Source organism: Ochotona princeps, chromosome 3, assembly GCF_030435755.1.
Source record: "Ochotona princeps isolate mOchPri1 chromosome 3, mOchPri1.hap1, whole genome shotgun sequence".
NCBI lineage: Eukaryota > Metazoa > Chordata > Mammalia > Lagomorpha > Ochotonidae > Ochotona > Ochotona princeps.
In genome coordinates this window covers 31087808-31107618 of record NC_080834.1, presented here as the reverse complement: position 1 = coordinate 31107618, position 19811 = coordinate 31087808, and the positions used below count along the sequence as shown (strand labels likewise).

Genomic DNA, 19811 nt, shown 5'->3' with positions numbered 1-19811 from the left:
AGGGATTTTTAAAAGGTATGCCTCTTGGGCCTCCAAAAAAAAAAATGTCAGGCTTCTTTGTTTTAATTTGAATGCAGAAAACAGGTCTACTTCTGCGTGTCCTGGTTGGGATTTATGGCAGAATCCCTGAGTCACCAGTCCCAAGATTCACCAAGCCGAGCTAGCATAAGTTGGGGTGCAGTTCAGAGTATAGATCTACATCCCTCACGCTCACTGCAGACACACATGGCTGGCGTCCAACACAAATGCAGCAAGCCAGGAGTCAGGATAAAAGGTGGCCACCAGTGAAATAAGATTTTGAGTAATAAATACTACTGACCAGTACTCTGGCCAGTAGAAGGACGGGAGGTGGGGGCAACACAGCAAAAGGTAAGAGCATGGTCTTCAGACAAGAAAGGGATGGAAGTATCTGGAAAGGGGGCAGGCACTTGGAACGATGAGTAAGACACTGGATCCCAATCCGGAGGGACTGGGTTGGAACCCTGGCTCCTCTATTTCCCATGCAGCAGGTGCAAACCCCTGTGTTCCCGCCACCGCTATGGGGGCCTCAAGCGGGGATCAGGGCTCCCGGCTTTGGCCCGACCTGAAGAGCAATGAAATAAAATGAAAAAAAAAAAAAAATAGAAGGAAAGGTTTTTCCAGCTGGTACAAACAGAATAACAAGTGATTTTTTTCCCCTAAAACTTAGGGGGGGAAATGAAAGAATCCAACTTTACTCCGTGGACTACGATTTTAGTGGAAGAGGGACACACACAGAAAATCGAACACACGCTGCGACTGGGCACCATCCTGCTCACTTTGGGAAGTGCTGCCGGACAAGCCTAGACGAATTTCAGATCTTTAAGCCAATATTTGTGATACATAATCACCTTTTACTATTATTGGTTTAACTGCTTTTGCCAAAGAATGAATCTTTGACTCTTTCCACTTATTTTTTTCTCTCTCCCACCCCAGTCTTAATTTTTCTCACATGCTTAGCACTCTAGGTGAGGCATCCCATGAGAGACGCAGAACGCTCTTCTCCAATTTTCACATGGTGGGTTTTTTTTTTCACATCATGACATTTAGGACTTGGTGCTTGGTTTTGTTCTTAATCTATTTTCCTTTCTATGACCATGTTGCTAGCTGTTTTCCCAAACACATTAAAAGCAGAGGTCAGATCCCGAGATTGGGGTAGCTCTTTAATAATGGTATAAGAAATAAATATTATGAGAAACCTATGCACCAATTTTGAGGTTTTTTTGGAGCAAAATGAAATTGTTTTTTAATTCTAATTTCCCACCAACTTTTGAAAGTAAGTTTGTAATAATTTGCTCAATGAAAAATCAACCCCATACAAGTTTATGATCATTTAACATGAAAACATTTACTAAAACGTGACTGGAATGTATTTCAGTTATACACACACACACACACACACACACACACACACACACACAATGGTAACTAATGTCTTTTTATTTCTTTAAAAAGTTTGCTTATTTACTTGAAAGGCAGTGAAGGAAGGAATATCTTCATTCAATGGATCACTCCCCAGATGGTGGCAACTCCCCAAATGAATGGAGCACGCTGAAGCCAGGAACCTTGGAATTCCACCCATGTCTCCCACATGGGTACAGGACCCTGAGGATTCGGGTCACAAGCAGGGCAGTGCACCAGAAGCGAAGCAGTGAGGATTTGAACCAGCGCTCAGCAGGGATGGCAGCAGGCAGGATGGACCTACCAGCTGCACCACTGCAGCAGCCCTGGGGCTTTTTCACTTATGAACTCTCTAGTGGAACTTGTAGTCTTTGGCTATAATGCAAATTAAATGTGGAAGCTTCAAAATTTAAAAAAAAGAAATAAAGGAAAAGGGAAAGAAGGTGGTAGGGAGAGAGAAAGAGGGAGAGGAAGAAAAATATTCTCAAAATTCTATCTATAAGCTACACTGAATGTTCTTTCTTTATCAATATTGCGTTAACATGGAAACTGATGAGAAGCTGTAGTAATTGTCATGCATTTGCTGGAAACCTGAGCATATTAATAAATCAATATCAATAAAATTAATTATTACCAATAATTAACATTATTAGCATCAATAAACTAGTGGATATTGCTAAATTAAATTGGTATTAGTAAGTCCCTTACAAACAAAAACCAAGTGTGATCCTTCCTCCTTGGAGGACCCAGAGAATGCCAATGACTGGTCCAGGCACACCTGCCCTTGCTGGGCTGCTGGGAGGGCTGATGAAAGAACTTTCCAGGCATGTGGCCATGCTTCTACAGTGAGGGTGCCTGGACAAGACTGGACAGGCACATGAAAGCCACTGGGCACTGCAGCCCAAGATGAAAGGGCGTGGGCAAGTCTGCAAAGGGAGCAGCGCGAGAGGCGTTAGATCTCCGGGTGCTTTCAAGACGACAGGAGCAGCTGGGCTCTCCTCCAGAGCACCTGGGAGATCTCCCGGCCACGCCAGGAGAAAGACGGCAGGGGAAAGGAGGGGTCCCGGGCCGGCAATGAGGCACACCTGTGATGCCAGCATCCCATGTAAGCACCAGTTCAAATCCCTTCTGACCCAGCTCCCTGCTAAAGAGCCTGGAAAGGCAGCAGGAAAATGTCTCCAGCGCTGAGGCCCCTGCCATCCACGTGGGTCACCTGGAGAGACCTCCTGGCTACCGCTTCAGCCCGTCCCAGCCTTGCCACTGCAGTCATCTACAGAGTGAACAGCAGGCAGAACATGCCCCTTTCTCCCTCTCTCTCTCTAACTCTCGCATTCAACTAAAGAGATTTTTAAAAAGAAAGAAATGAGGGGGCAGGGAACAGAAAGGGTCTTTCCTGAGAAAAACTTTTGGAATATGGGAAGCTGCACGAATGGCAACCCAGTAGGACACGGCAAAGTGGGATGGACTGCGTGCAGCCAACCTAGACCATCGCAGGACTCAAAGCCCATACCCCCATAAGGTGCCTCTGCTGACCACCTGGAGCCGATCCCCCAAGCCTTCCACTTGCCTGGAACAGGGTGTCTTGCTGGCCTGCAGAGGTGAAAACATTCCAGTGGCATTCCCCCACTCCCTGCAGACCAGCTCCGGCGGCAGCAGACACCGCTCTGCCTGTTAGACATGCTCACATGAGATTCAGCAGGAGAGAAGCAGAGAGCACCCTTCCGCTCCATTCCTTGGGCTGTTCAATGTCCAGCTGCAACAGAATGGCCCAAACTATAGACCATTAGGCTCAGTGCAAAAGGCCAATCCCAAAGGACTACTATCATATGTTCATGCAAAATGCAAGATCAATAGATACGTAAATATGTATGTACACACATTCATAACAGGAATTGTGTAATGGAGACCAGTGCACCAAGAAGTGAAGATTCATTGCAGTATGCATCTCTATTCCCAAATAAAAGAACTTTCAATGAAACAGTTAAATATATCTTGACAGTGGGATGCTGGGCTCTTGCCATTGTCCATACCTACAATGTCAAGATACACTTAAATAGCAGAATGATGAACTTATGACTGTTTATGAAGGACTGTACTATTGTAATAATATAAGGAAAATCAGTGCGGGGGGGATGGGATTGAGGGAGGGGATAAGGTAAATCCTAGAGCTTAAGGAACTATATTATAAAATAATAATAATAATAATAATAAAGAAAGAAAATATCCATTTAAAATAAAAGACCTGCCACCAAGCATTGATCATCTCCAACTTACAATGGGGCAAGCAATGCTGTTCCACTGCATGGAATTTTCTAGAATGCTTATATCAAGTTATAATTCCTGCTGCATACTATTAATGAATGTCTCGTAGCACCATTAAAGACATATGCAATATTATTATTCCCATTTTACCAATGAGGAAGCTTGGCCAAGCTTGGGCACTTGGCAATGGAACAGCAATTCCTGTTGGGTTTTTTTTTTTTTTAAGATGTCTTTATTGGAAACGGTTACAGAGGGAGGAAGAGAGATATAGAGAGACTGCTCTTCCATCATTTCGCTTACTTCCCAGATAGCTGCAATGACCAGGCTTTGGCCAGCAGTCGGGAGTTTCACCCAGGTCTCACACATGGGTGGCAGGGAACCAAATGCTTTCGTCATCTTGCCCTGCTTTTCCCCAGCCATTCTCAAGGAGGCGGATCAGAAGTGGAGCAGCCAGAGCTTGATCTGTTGCCTGTATGGGTTACCTTCTCTCCCCTGCAATTCCATTTTGCTATTCTGTCTTGCAAAGGACATTTACACAATGGATTTACACAAATGCTCAACGAAAGGGGGAAATTAAAGTTACACAGGATCCATCAGTGGCTTAATGAGCATAAGCATGATCTGAGCAAGTATAGAAGCAAAATAACCAAAAGCGAAACGAAGAAAACTCAGTGAATGGAGTGCCAAGAGTACAGGGCCTTCAGGAAAGTTCATGGAAAAATCCAGTATAAAAAAGTATACATGGATTTCACTTTTCTGCACCAAAGTAAATTTATCTTTTAAGCTTTATTTTATTATCCAAGAGGTAGAGAGACAGCCAGAGAGAGAAAAACAGACAGAGATTCCATTCATTGGTTTGCTCCCCTAGATGCCTGCCAAGAATGGAGCCAGAAGCCCAGAACTCGCTCCGGATCTCCCACGTGGATGGCAGGGACCCAACTACAGAAGCCATTACCTACTACCTTCCAGAGCACACATTAGCAGGAAGCTGGACTTGGCAACTGGACTCAAACCCAGGTACCTCAATATGGGGTACAAGCTCCTTAACCACTAAGCCAAACACTCGCTCCTAACCGCTATCTTTGAATTCCATTTTTTCACAAACTCTTTTGAAGCACCCTCATTTAATGAATAACTTAGATCAAGGAGCTGGGAACAAAAGAGAACAGTGTGTTACATGGGAGAACCAGGACAGCAGGAAAACAGATGTTGGCTGGCAGGCTGGGAAATGGAGGCGCCTTACAGAACCCAGAGAGCTTCTATCTGAGTGAAGCACGTTCTGATGGTAACAAGCGATGGGAGACGGAAGTTGAAGGACAGCATGAGGGGTCATCAATATTTTTTTCAATGAACATACTCAACCAGTGAGTCAAAATGATCACCTAGCTCCTAGAGACAAACACCTAGTTCCCACAGCAGAAGCAAATAGTACAGCCCATTCACTGAAGAACTCGTGGTGAGTGTGAGTGCTTCCCTTTAACTTCATTATCTTTCATGCTGTATTTAACCTTCAAACTCAGTAGCAAGTAAGTTCTACTGCTGTGTTCTGAGGACCAGAGGTATTCAATTTTGCTGTAAAACCAGGGCACCACTACAGGGAATACCAATGAGGGTCCTGAGCCTCACCAACAGGGCTGAGTCAGAAGCAAGCACTTGGGGACTGGCATTGTGGCCTAGCAGGTTGGGTGTATGTCTCTGCTGCCAGAAGCACACACGGGCACTGGTTCCAGACCTGGCTGCTTCACTTTCCCTCCAGCTCCCTGCTATTGCGCCTGGGACAGCAGCGGAAGATAGTCCAAGTGCTTGGGCCCCTGCCGCTCAGGTAGGAGATCTGGAAGCTCTGGGCTCCTGGCTTTCACCTGGCCCAGCCCTGGCTATCGTAGACGACAAATGATGTCTTTCTCTCTGTAATCTTTCCTCTCCCTGTAACTCTCACAAATATAATTCTAGAAAATCTAAAGGGGGCAAAAAATACAGAAAAAAGTAATTCTACCTGCAACCGCAGAGTGGGGTACCTGGTACCTGATGGTATTCAGGAGTCTGTGGAAGGAATAAAAGAACCCACAAATGGATGTGCAGTGGACAGAATTCATGCCCTACAAATGGTGAAGAAGGCACGGCTTTTCAAAACTCTGCTTTTCTTCCTTTTTTCCCTGGGAGGACAATGGCTGATTCAGCAATTCAATTCCCAACACTCTCACCCGACCCGTTAACATCATATCATATTTTCACCAACAGCAAAAACAAGTCACATCAGAAGCGGTTCTTCCATCACTGGAGTTAATTTTTTAAGTGGATAGGCAATTAAAGATGCCAAGTAGATTAAAATTGATCCCTAGCATCAAAGACATGATCAATAAAAAAACCATCTGTAAATTTGATTGCATAAATCCTTTTACTTAAGTCCGCCATAAGCATAATTTTCGGGAACACTACTTTGATCTCACTGAAAAAGAAAATGTAATGAAAATGCTGCTGCAGAACACACCTTTCAGAAAATGACAAAACAGCTACTTTTATATTTTGGACCACTCACAGAAGACAAATGTACAACGATCAGACTATGCTGCTCATCAAGGAAAATGCACGAGTCAAAGGCCTCTGGGGTCGAGCTAAGCTCTCCTACAGAAACTGGTATGAAAACCACTCTCGGAAGACGCAGCTTGTTGTATTTAACTGGTTCTATAAGCCCCTCGCAGTGGCTTCCTCGGTTTGGCAGCTTTCTGCATTGTCCGCTGGCTTCTTGCTAGGGGAATTTAGCTCACACATCATCCATCTCTGCTCGCCCTCACCCAGTCGGGCAGCTGTCACCAGCTCTGCTGAATCCCTGTGAATCTCCCAAGAACGCACAGAAGCCCTCTGACTCCTCCACCCCACAAAGGTCCTGATGCTGGGCTGGAAACGGAGGCACACCGACGCTCAGTGTTTCAGTCGCTTTTCCCGCATGCCTTCCCTCCTTTTATTACCAGTGGGCCAACATCCACTCAATTCAGTAGAAACTGCTCTATCTTTTGTGATCTGTCTACAGATTCATTCTAGAAGTTGACATTTACCAGCACCAATGTTATGACACATAAGAGTTCAAGTTACAGCATTAACTACATGGATGTTACCTATTATGATACTACGTAGATATGAACAGTACACTAAGGGCTTTTATTACGTATTAGCATACCTTATGGATATTAACTATTTTACATTAGCTATTTCTAGACTATATAGATCACATAGATATTAACAGAACTTGGAGATACTAGTGCTAACATACTATATAGATATTATTCACAATTCCAGCACATTGATTATACTCATATACTCTGTCCAATATGCTCTGTGTGCATCCAGTAGGGAATATTTCTAGTATCCAAACCAGATTCTTTCTCTATCTACTACTGCTGCTTCGTAGGAGCACTTCACACAGGGTATGGGGAGGTGGGTGTCCAGGTTAAAGCTGCAGGCTCCTGTTGCCCCCAGCAGAGTGCAGCAGCCGGAGTGTGCTTCCGGCTGTTACCTGCTTCCTGTTAGCGCAGACGCTTGTGGGCAGCAGCGATGGCTGATGGGAGACCTGGATTTAGGCTCCTGATTCCTGTCCTCAGCACTGTGGAGGGCATTTGGGAGTGAACCAGAAGACGGGAGGAAGTCTTACTCCGTCTCTCTTCCTACCACTCAGTTAAAAAAATATATTCCATTGAAGATGGCGTTCACATTTTTTCTGGTGAAAAAAAAATTGGCCATCTAGGCAAAAAGGTGGCTTTCAAAAAATTCATGGAAATTTACACTATAGAAAAAAAATCATGAGTTTCTAAATATTTCTTAGATACTTGACTTTTAATTTCATTTTCCATGAATTTTTTGAAGTTAATGGTGGCCCTCAAAAGTTATGTCCATATCCTCATCCATGGTACCCAAGAAAGCGATGCTATGTGGAAAGAAACTTCTTACAGCACTCTGTCCCATTCCGCTCTGAATGCATTAAACCAGGCCTCCTCCATGCTGCCTTCCTCCACGTTGGCTTATCATTTGGGAGGATCCTTTGATATCTGGATGCCAAGACTTCATCTTCCTTGTTTTTCTTCTTGTTTCACCACAGAATCTCCTCAAGTAATCAGCTAGGAAAGGAAACTAGTGAAGCTGACTTTCCACGTCCTCCAGCATCTCCAAATTTCTTTATTTGTTTGCAAACATAATTAATTATTTGGGTAGAAACATAAAAATCATTTTTCATTGCACTTCAACAGAACTGGTTCTCATTCTCCCATAAATATCTCAGCTTACCCTTTTCCAGAAGCTTTCAGAATATTCCCCAGTTACCTGAAACTTCACAGTGGCATGTCTACTTATGCCTTTTTAAAATCCATTCCAGGACAAGCCTACCGTACAGGCATCATGGTAGCGAGGCTGCATATCTGACAAGAGTGCCCGGTTCCAGCTTTCTGCTAACACAGACCCAGGGAGGAAATGATGACGGCTCAAGGAATTGGGTTCCAGCAAGCCATGTTGAAGATCAGGATTATACTTTCCGTCCTGGCTTTGTCATGCACGTCCTGGCCTTTGCACACGTTTAGAGCATTAACTATCTACTGGGCACTCAGGTAATAGTGTGACAAGAGTTGGTAAAACTCAAACTGAAGTGGCCAGTGCCAGCATTCCACATGGGTACCAGTTCTTGTCCTAACTGTTCCACTTCTGATCCAGCTCCCTGCTTCTGGCCTGGGACAGCAGCAAAGGATGGATCAAGTTGTTGGGACGCTGCACTCATGTGAGAAATCCGGAAGAAGCTCCTGGCTCCTGGCTTCAGACCAGCTCAAGGCCAGCCACTGTGGCTGTTTAGGGAGTGAACCAGTAGATGTCCATCTCTCTTTCATTCCCTCTGAAACTCTACATTTCAAATAAAAATAAAATTAAATTTTAAAAAAAGCAAGCTGACAAGCACACATGGGCTCCAGCCTTCCCAACCTCACTTAGTTTGGACAAAGATTCCCACAAGACACAGCATGTGCCAGGCAAAGTCCTGCACTCTTTACTGCTGTAGTTCATTCAATGCTTGCAGCACTAACACTCACAGGATGCTTCCTTCGCAGACCAGAACAATGAAACAGAAAGTAAAAGTGACTTAGCCACACAGCCCCTGGGGGGGGCGGTGCGCAGAACTTCTGATATAATGAAGAGGAAACCAGCCTGCGGGTGGGTGAAAACCAAGCTCACACGCAGGACACTGGTGGTCCTGCAGCAAAAACACAGGTTTCATAGAAGCAACAAAGTCAGGTAGATGAGAATGGTGAGGATAAGCAAGGAGATAAGGAACCGCAGGCTGGGTTGTCACAGCTCAGGAAGTTCCCAGGATTGCCACAGCCCAAAAGCTCACCTGCTGTGTATCTGTTTCTGCATCCTCTTTCACTGGCACCTGTCAGCGCTAAAAATAGCTCATGCTTGTCAAGGTAATCCATGCTGGTGCCCTCCAGGGTAAATAAAGGTTCATCCTTTCCACAGTCTCAGGTGGTCAATTTCCATAACGCTAACACACTAATCAGTTCCCTGTTTGCTGTTTCCTTTAATACCCAATTTTGGCATTACTGGCTCTCATTGAACAAAAGAAATGACACACTAACTCAAGATCTTGTCAGGGCCTGGTGCTATGGCTCATTTGGCTAATCCTCCTCTTGCAAGCTCTGTGACCCCATATGGACACCAGTTCATGTCCCGGCTGCTCCACTTTCCATCCAGCTCCCTGCCTGTGGCCTGGGAAAGCAGTAGAGGACGGCCCAAAGCCTTGGGACCCTGCACCTGGGTGGGAGACCCGGAAGAGACTCCTGGCTTTGGATCAGCTCAGTTCCAGAAGTCAACCAGCAGATAGAAGATCTTTCTGTCTCTTCTTTCTAAATCTGCCTTTCCAATCAAAATGATAAGTAAATCTTTTTTTAAAAAAATTAAAAAATCTTGTCAACGGAATGGCAGCAGGAAAGCACAGGTGGCTGCACCTTATTTTCCAGAAGGTGCCTCAGAGGCGCCGTGCCACACAGAAGGCCTGGCTGACAAACTCGTGGAAACAAACAGATAAACACGCCTCCTTCATGGGTTCGGGTTCTGCTGGGAGAGTGCAAGACCTGGTAAGGGCGGAGGGCGATGTGGGGAGACTCCGTGCAAACAGGCGGCGACGGAGATGAAACAGAGTAACAAGCTCCCAAGGGGTCACTGGGGAAGCCCACGCCCCAGAAACCATGGGAACAAGCACAGCTGAGAATGTCTGAGGGACCCAGCTCTGCTCGCAAGACAGAGGCGCATGCGCTCTGAGGGAAGAAGCTCTGCGCATGTGCCTCAGGACAGGCATTTAGCATCTGTCACCTCAGACAGTGGGCACCTCCCCAATCCTGGGCACTGGCATCACCCGCGTGGTCCCTAGGCCCCACGGGCACCAGCTTCTGAACGTGGCAGTAATATTCTTTGTCACAAGGTTTGAGACAGAAAAGGAATTGAGCATGAGAGTGCCTGCGCACCAGAGGCCGCGCTTGCCTGGGAGGGGTCTGCGCATTGAGGCCATCTGAGGAGATTCTTCCAGCAAAAACGTCGAAGGCTTCTTCTTCCAAATTCAAAAATCAATGTTTCTTGTGTGTGGGTGTGTTGGGGGAGGGAGGACGGGATGACACGAGAGCCGTTTCTTAGGAAAAAGCAGTGCCCGCGAAGAACCATGCGCAGGCTGGGTTCTGGTGGGTGCCGCGGTGCTGGTTAGGAAACAGTCCTGTTGAGGCTGCCCTCCTGGTGGCCCGAATCAAGGTCGCTAGCCGTGCCTCACCACTCCCTGGTGTCCAGGTGTGGATGGAGCCCCCGGGGCTGCGGCAAGAGCCATTTCCACTGGGCAGGCAACGTTTCCAAGACTTAATGCCACTGGGCATCTGATTTTGGATTATCAGTCAAGAGGCAACTTGGCCTTTCCTAAATATGGTGATAGAGATTTTAATTTCTCATTATGTCAGGAGCCCTGCGGAGCCAAGCAGCTTTCCAGCACTGAACACGCTTTTCCAAATCCCACAGAAATCATCCTAATTATCACCTTTGGGGTCACACATTTGATTAAAACCAAATGACAACTAAACTGTGTTTTATTAGCAGGAAGATTAAATCCAGAGCATGTGTAAAAGCTGAAGTATGAAGTCACAATTTCTGCAGATTACGGTTGGAGGCAGTAATGTTATCACTCTGTCCCTCCCTAGCCCATAAATCCCAATACCATTCAGACAACCACCCTGGACGCAGGCAAAACCCCTCGAAGGCCCCCTTTCCCCGGAAGGGCCCCAGACTTCATGGCTTCCCGCCACTTCTGCCCACCCCCTTCTCCCCACGGACCAGGCGCCTCTCCAGCCCTGGGCAGGGAGTACAGGGCTTGACATACTCTGATCAGCTGTCTGGCAGCCGCACCAGGGAGGGGCTTACGGAGCTGTGATATTTTGCGAGCAATAATCCAAACTAATTTTAGATGGACAAACATCCCATTGGGCACATCAAAAAGTGGGGGCACCCTTTTCCTGTGGGTCTGAGCTGCAGGCCCAGCCACAAAAGAGCTGAATCCAAGTTGTCAATTCAACCAGGACTCCCCTGGATTACGATGACTGTCACACTCCGCAGCTGCACCCTTGCCCTCTCCTAAGACACCCATCCTTTGACCCAGGAAGGTCATGGAAAGCTTCCTGTGGTCTTTCTACTGCTTCTCTCTGCCAGGCCATTGTCTGAATCCTCATCCTAATGAGGATTTTCTCCAAAAACACAACTAGGATGACCCCGGCCCTCCAGGTCATATCATCAGCCACACTGAAGTAGCTCAACTGGGAAGGATCTCAACCATCCACCCAGGCAAATCACTCAGCCTCTCCCATTATATGACAGGAGTACGGACTACGCTACCTGGGGCTCTAACAGGACTATGGTTTTGCTCAGTGGAGCACAGGAAATCCTGATGGAATTTTTAAAAGCCATTTATTTGAAAAAGTGACAGAGAGGGAGATACACAGAGAAAAAGCCTTCCACTTGTTGGTTCACTCCCCACAGTGGCAATAAGTTGAGACTGAGCCAGGTCAAATTTAAGAATCCAGAACTCCATCCTGGTATCCTTCGTAGGTTGCAGGGATGCAAGCAGTTGGGGCCACCTTCTGTTGCTTTCTCAGGGACATTGGCAGGGCACTGGATTGCAAGTAGTACAGCCAGGACTTGAACTGGCACCCCAATACGGGACAGGGGTGTCACAGGCGAAGGCTGAACTGGCAGTGCCCTAATGCTGGCCCCTTGCTGGAATTTTTTTAAGATTTTTTTTTTATTAATTACATTGCATTATGTGACAGTTTCATAGGCTCTGTGATTCCCCCAACCCCTCCCTGAGCCCTCCCTCAATGGTGGATTCCTCCACCTTGCTGCAGTATTACAGTTCAAATTCAGTCAAGATTCTTTCTTCGCAAACATATACCAAGCATAGAGTCCAGCATCTTATTGTCCAGATAAATTCAATGATTTCTTGGGGAGACCATTTCTGGTCTGAAGGCAGAGCTGGCAGAATATCATCCCGATCAATTAAAAGCCCCAACATAACATCAACAACAATTTACAACATTATGGAATTAATTGACACGGTGTTGAGTAACCAATATGTTAAAAAAAAAAAAAATGCAAGTTCTTAACCACATCCTGTGACTACTTCATTGACATTTCAATTTTAGTTTATATACAGAACCGCTGCTATGCATCTTAAAATGGCTATAGGTTACCATTCAGCTGTCTTATGTCTAATTTCATTTTAGTATTTACTTGCTGGAATTTTTTAAAGGCAGTAAGTGTCAAGGTGTAGTTTTTTTTTTTGCTGAATTTCAAGTGTACAAAATATGAACGGCATCCGGCATTGGGACTGGGTTCTGATCTGCTTCCTACTCAGGAAGCTCTTTACAAGGCCTCTGTACCCTGGGGAAGAAATCAAGGGATTGCTGAGGATCCTTTCAAATAGAAATCTCCAATAACTAGGTAATCTGAAATCACCAAAAAACACAAGGTCTGTGACAATCAGGCATTTAAAAACACAGCACAATACATCACATCCCAGCCACAAATATCCCAAGGCAAAATTCAAACAGAATAAAAGCATCTAAATTATAAATCCCTACCAAAAAAAAAAAAACTTTATCAAGGGGGAATTGATGTTTAAGCTATCCAGTGAGTGCTAGACTCACACTTTCTTAGTACTGAGCTTGCAAAATTACCCACAGGAATATTATAATTGCTTTTGAGGAAAAAAATAAAGTACCTCCTCTTCCAGTCAGGCTGGACCCTATAGGAAAAAGCACGCTTGGGATGCACAGAGGTCAAACAGAAGAAATGAGTGATAATTTTTACAACCTGGAAGATTGAGTTTTTCATAAAAGCATAATTTTAGAGAATTCTACAAGTCGATTGTAATCACCAACATTGCATCAAGCCAAATCATGGAAACCAGTGCTTCCTAGGTGGGCAGGGGCCCTGCCTGCTCTGCAGCCGACCACCCTGGCATAAACCAGGGCACGCAGACGAACATCAACACAACAGCAATTAAAACTAAGCCTAAATCCGAACAACCCTCGGGTACTGTTTATATTCTCACCAGCTTCCCAAGATTTTCTTGCAGTAACATGGGAGTCTGAGCCAATGTAAAGCAGGGAAAGCAGAGGAACTATTTTTAGGTCATTCCACACTGGTTTTTGTCAACTGTGTGCCCAGAGCAGACTGGCTTGAAAGGGGCATGAGACGCCCTGGGCCCTCCAGGGTCCAGCCCCACATGACGAGCCACCCTTCCCAGAAGCTGCCCGCTGCATTCCAATACCCTCCAGCCATGGTCAGCTCCTTGAAGACTGGAGTTTTCTGGCACTGTGGTGGGCTGAATGGCCATACATTATATATATCAGTACAAGCCCACACCCTCACAATCATGACTGCTGACTTGGGTGGAAAATGGGGTTTGGCAGATGCAATTAGGGTAACAATCCTGAGGTGAGATCACCCAGGGTTGCTGGGGTGACAGGTACCCTTACAAGAGACAGAAAAACCGAAGGCACAGCCACACAGACAAGGCAGCCACATGAAAGCAAACGTCATAATGGCAGTGATGCTGCCACAGGCCAGCAATCCAGGACTCCTGGATTGGAAGGGAAGACAGCCCCCAGAGGTTCGGTGTTGGACCCTGGCTCCCAGGGCAGCAGGAAGATTCTTTGCTGTTGTCTGAAACCAGTGAGTTGTGGCATGTGTCACAGCAGCACTCAAAGACACATGTTCCAGGTACAAAAAGAGGTATCCTGGTTCCTAAGCAACAAGGGAGCACCCCCCCTGTAAAAGGGATGTGGTCTCTAAGAGATTATGGGATGGAGCTCAGACACTGCTTTCTGTGTTAAACTGCTATGCCGATCCACGTAGTTGAAGGATACGAGAGGAGAACTGCCAGCTTTTGTGTGTTGGTCTTCAAAGGAAAGATGTTTCTCGGTGTTGCTTCCATAACAATTACACCCACTGAAATGTGGATAACTTTGTTTTCAAAAACAATCTGAAATTGCCCTCTTCTTGAGATTTACCCCTGAATCTTGAGGGGGCAGGTGGGTAGACCTGTGACCCTCAGCTCCCCCTCTCACACACATACTTTCCCCACTCAGGACTTGATGAGAACTTGTTTTTCCTTCTGCAGACATCCACAGGTACCCTTTGGCTTGATGAGGTGGTAGATGCAGGAGGAAGCAGCCCAGCAAAGAAGAAACAGGAGCAGCGGAGACCACACTGTAGCCAGAGGCCCAGGGACCAGCTGTGTGTGTGACGGCCTTCAAGAACTTCCAAGCTGGAGCCCAAGGCACAGGCAGAAGCGTTCCCAAGAAGATTGCACAGCCCACTGTCCACTTCTTATCTGTGTGTGTTTTTTAATTTTCAGAATACCTTAAAATACAAGACTCCACGAACCCAAATATGAACCTGCAGTGACGGTGCAGTGCGCTTTCCAAGCCAATGACATTCACGCAAGTAAAACTGAAGACAGCTGAGGCACAATGCCTGCCCATGAACTTGAACACAAATTCTAGCTAAAGCTTACTTCACTTCTGAATAACCAAAGTGTTATTTAGCTTATAAATGGTCTACCTGTAATTTATTAGCCCAATTGTGTAGGGGTGGCATTACAAACACAATTTAATCTCCAATAAAGCTCTATCTCCCATAATAAAGCTCAAAAAGTATCTTAAATATCTCATAAATATTAAAAGCAAGTGTGGATTTATTTAACATATACACTTCTTAGAATTTCATTGCTAATTTCTACATTCTTAGAACTGAGAAAATCATTGCATCTAACATTTATATTTCAGGGCAAAAAAAATTATTACAAAATATAAAAATAACCTATGAATAAAGAAGGTGACATTCAGTTGATCTTTGCTATTGAAGTATTGCAACCACCATGATTGATTGGGACTCAAAAAACAACTCCCACAAAATTATATGCCAGCATCTACTAACAGATTCATCAAAAGAATTTCTGTATTACTGATTTCCTTTTAAGCATGTTTTGGGTATCTTACAGTGAAACGATGAACTATAAAAATGTGTGTCCAGCGTGGTAGCCTAGCGGCCAAAGTCCTCGTCTTGCATGCGCCGGGATCCCATATGGACGCTGGTTCTAATCCTGGCAGCCCCACTTCCCATCCAGCTCCCTGCTTGTGACCTGGGAAGGCAGTAGAGGACGGCCCAAAGCCTTGGGACCCTGCACCCGTGTGGGAGACCCAGAAGAAACTCCTGGCTCCTGGCTTTGGATTGGCTCAGCTCCGGCCATTGTGGTCACTTGGGGAGTGAATCATCAGAAGATCTTCCTCTCTGTCTCTCTTCCTCTCTCTATATATTACTTTCCAATAAAAATAAATAAATAAATCTTTTTTAAAATGATACATGCCCTCAGATTTTGAAGTTAAACCCAAGTAGTGACCCATCATCAGAGCAAAGGTTATAAAACAATATTCCCAAATCACGCAAAGGCAATGTACACTGCATTATAATATTGCTTTTAGGTTAAATTTGTGACTTTTGCTAAGAAAATCACTTTTCAGAGACTTCAGGCAACAGTGAGTGATAGAACAACAAAACTCTTTGGGGGTGGGTAAACTGTATCAGGTGTAAATTATACCTCTAAGTCTCAATTACACTAAATTTTTTAAAGGAAAAGCGTCTAGGCATTAAAAAATACTTTTGACCTTCAGTTATTTGCACCCTTCAGTCACAGTTTGCCAAAAATATTTCAATAGAATTTCCTTATTCTTAAGTGTTAATGGACCAGATGTATCAACTAGGGTATTCTGTTGGCTTCTAAGGTCACTGTTCTCTCTGCAAACAAAACCCTAGCCACTATCGCAACAGTAAGAATGAACTATCATGTGTGTGAAGATTTTGAGTGCATGAAATCTGAGAACCAGCAGCTCTGAGCCATCAGGGCTGGGCCTTTTGCGACAGCGGTAACGGTCAAGGGCCGGGGCACTTGAGGCCTCCAGGCAGGAAGCAGCTAGTGGGCTCCACCATGTTCCAGGGACTCCCTGGACACTACTCCTCTGGGAGGAGACAGGACCTTGTATGAACATGAATGTGGCAAAGGCTGGGGCCTTACTGCACAGCAGCCACAGGGCAGGAACAGGAGGCTGGGAGGTGGGCTCAGTCCTCGGCAGCCTCAGACCCTAGACACAAGGACATCATCTTTGTCGCAGTCTTGTCGACTGTAAAATGGGGCAAGTGTAATCGACAGTTTTTGGGAACGGAAGTGTGGGAAAGCATTAGGCCAATGCCTGGCACACAGCGTGTGACCAAGTATGATTTGAGTGCCTTGGTTGGTTTGGCTCTGTTCTTCAGCCCAAGCTGGGCCACACATTTAAAAATGCCAGCTGTAGGGGCATGCATTTAGCCTAACAGCTAAGACATCTACATGCGACATCAGAGCGTCCAGGTTCCGAGCCCAAGGCCAGCTAATGCAGACCCTGGAAAGCAGTGGTAATGGCTCCGTGATGACCTTCCCGCCATCCACAAGAGAAACGTGGAGTAAGTTCCCAGTTCCTGGCTCTAATAAATGGTACATACATTTGGACAGTCAACAAACAGGTGGAATATCTCACTACCTGCTTACCCGTCCTTCCCTCTGTCTCTCAAATTAAAAAAGAAAGAAAGAAATGCTTATTCTTGACTACAAGGGGCCATCAAGTGAAAGCTAGTATCAGTCCTGGAAACCTACCGACTCTGCACTCTCATGTATGCTAAAAGGGCAGAGGCTTGCCAGGACCTGCTGAGGCAAATAGATGCGGATCTCACCACCCAGCATACATCACACCGCAACAATGTTAGTGAGGAGTCATAAGTAGGTGCAATATTATTTTAATATATAGCATGTGAAAAACAAAGGTCTTTGAAATTTTATATAACTACTTCTCAAATGTCAACAGGACTGTTTGGTTCATTATACATTCCTTCCTAAAGTCAATACATCCTCATATTTCAGGAGGGGAGTTCAACGCAATGGTTAAGGTGCCAACTGAGGGGCCTACATTCCATATGGCACTGCCTGGGTTTGTGTCCTGGCTCCACCCTCAGTTTCGGCTTCCTAAGCCCCATCAAAGGCAGCGGGTGATGTCTCAAGTAACTGGGACCCGGCCACCCACAGGGGAGATGAAATGGCACACATTCATGCCATTACACATTTGGCAAAACCCATAAAGAAAGAACAAAATGCAGGAAAACCCTATGGTAAATAATGGGTTGTATGATTATTTATGCGCACGGGCTCATCAGCCATAGCCACCTCAGCACCCTAAAGGGAGATGGAAGTAACGCAGGACCCCGATGGGAGGCCTGCAGGGAGTCCAGGGAACCTGCACTTCCAGTTCACTTTTCCTGTAAGCCTACAAGAAATGAGGCTTCCTACTGGACAATAAGATGCTGGACTCTATGTTTGGTATACGCTTGCAATGGGGAAATCTCAACTGAACTTGAGCTGTGGTTATGCAACAAGGTGGAGGAATCCACCATGGTGGGAGGGTTTGGGGAGGGGTGGGGAGAACCCAAGCACCTATGAAACTGTGTCACATAATACAATGTAATTAATGAATTACAAATCATAAATAATAAAAAAAAAAAGAAAGAAATGAGGCTTCCACCCTTAAAAAGCTCCTCGTGGACAGATTTGCAAAGCAAGGTCTAGCTCATGTCACGCAGGAGAGAACGAGAACATTCGCGCATTTCCACGGGCTTGCCTTTGATATGCAAACATACTCCACCCATCACCATGACTAAAATTTACTATCATATATACATATGATCCGCCCTGAACTGGCATACCATACTTCTGTGGAGGAGAATACAATGCAAAATGTATCCAAATAAAAGCGAGAATGAGGGCTGGCTGTAACACCCCGGGGAGAAATCTGATCAATTGGGTCCATAAGGAAAGACGTGTGCATTAGGTGCTCCCTAATTGCCACTGCTTTGGTGGGCAGCAGCGCTGGCGAGCCAGATGTGGGAGCCCTATTAAAGAAGGGGTTTCAAACATCTGCTTACAATTTGAAGGCAATTGTAAATACAGCAGGGAAGGTCAATTGGGCCAATTAAGGCCGATGTGCAAATCCACCTCTGCAGGTTTCTTTTCAAGCTTACATAGACTTTTTTTTTCATGCTTCTATTTGCTACAAGTACATTTTATTCCTAAACACAGGAAATAGGTTTAATAACAACTTTTGTCCGTTTTGATTGTGATTTTTCTTTCTTTTTTTTTTTAAAGGCAGCAAATTTTCTGTTCGCAGTAGTCGCTGCACACCTTCAGCTTGGTGAGCACTCAGCTTGCTAAGCCCCCACGCTCATGCCTGCTGCTCCGCTGCCATCAAAGGGGCCCGCCACGGCATGCCAGGGAGGAGAGCGTGGGCCTCCTTTGCTTGCAGGAGGGAGGCAGGCAAACGTCACTTTCAGAGAAGACAGCCCTGCCAGCACCAGGCAGTCCTCCGCAGTCACGTAGCATGCCATGGGAAGGGCATTCTCTCCAGCCTCTGCTAGAAAATCCTGATGGTTCACAGACTGCAGGGCAGCAGCAGCTCTCACTGGTCTTTTAGTCAATCCAGGCCAAAAAAAAAAAAAAAAGTGTTCCCTGCCCTTATCAAAACCTCATCCAGTATCAGAAATGATGCCGGAGACCCTTGCCTGGAAATTCTAGACCAGTGTTGCAAAGAGCAAGCCTTAGTTGTGCCCCAGGCAAGGCGGGAAGACTCAGGGAGGGAGCCAGTATGCCAACCTGCCTGAGACCTCAAGGTTTCATTGCTGGGATATAAACTCCGACACGGGAGGGAGGGATCCCAGTGTGGCTTCAGTGACGGCTGCTGCAGTGTGGCCTAGACCACTACCGTGCTGTACTGATAGAGACAAGCAACCCCGACAGATCCAATTTCAGATTCTGCACTTTCCACCCCAGGGACTACAAAGCCTCAGTTTCTTTACCTGTAAAATGGAAACAACACTGCCACCTTCTAGAGCTTTCCATGTCCTCATCCTGACACCTGCCAAGACCTCAACAGAGGAATGTTATGGTGGGGTGGGGGGGTCTGGTTTTTGTGTGACTGATGTTTTCATTATTCACTTTGTTTCTGATGGGAACTGAAAGAGAAAAGCTACGGAATGCACACAGCAGGCTCTGAAAGAAGGTGACCACAGGCCAGCCGCAGAAAGGGAAGACACACAGTAAGAAAGGGCAAGTGGCTGAGGGAAAGTCAACATCCCACAGAAATCAACGGCCAGAGGAGGCCCCCTTCCCTGTGCCTTTTTTTAGCATGTAACCTCCAGGCTCCACTCCCTCCCGTCTGAGCGAGAATAGAAAGTCCCGCTTGTCTAAACAGCCACTAAAGCCGAAAGCAAACAGCTCAACCCTGTGTGCTCTTCAGCGATGCTCTTGTAGTTAAGCCCTGTCTCCGCGTGATTGGCCCCACAATGCAAGACTTAGAGCTGTCTGCCCGCCCTTCCTCCAGCATGCAAGGGGATTTTCAAAGGGCTCTTCCAAGAAGGGCACTTGCAACTTTTGTAGCTTTTTGCCAAGACACAAACATCTCGTTCACTTGGCTCCTGGCTTTGGCCAT

General features: G+C 45.9%; 1 protein-coding gene across 3 annotated transcripts in view; it reads right to left on the bottom strand.

Moving 5' to 3' along the window:
• HLCS (holocarboxylase synthetase) overlaps positions 1-19811 on the bottom strand; it is a 181672-nt gene that overhangs the window by 62059 nt on the left and 99802 nt on the right. The window lies entirely within an intron of this gene.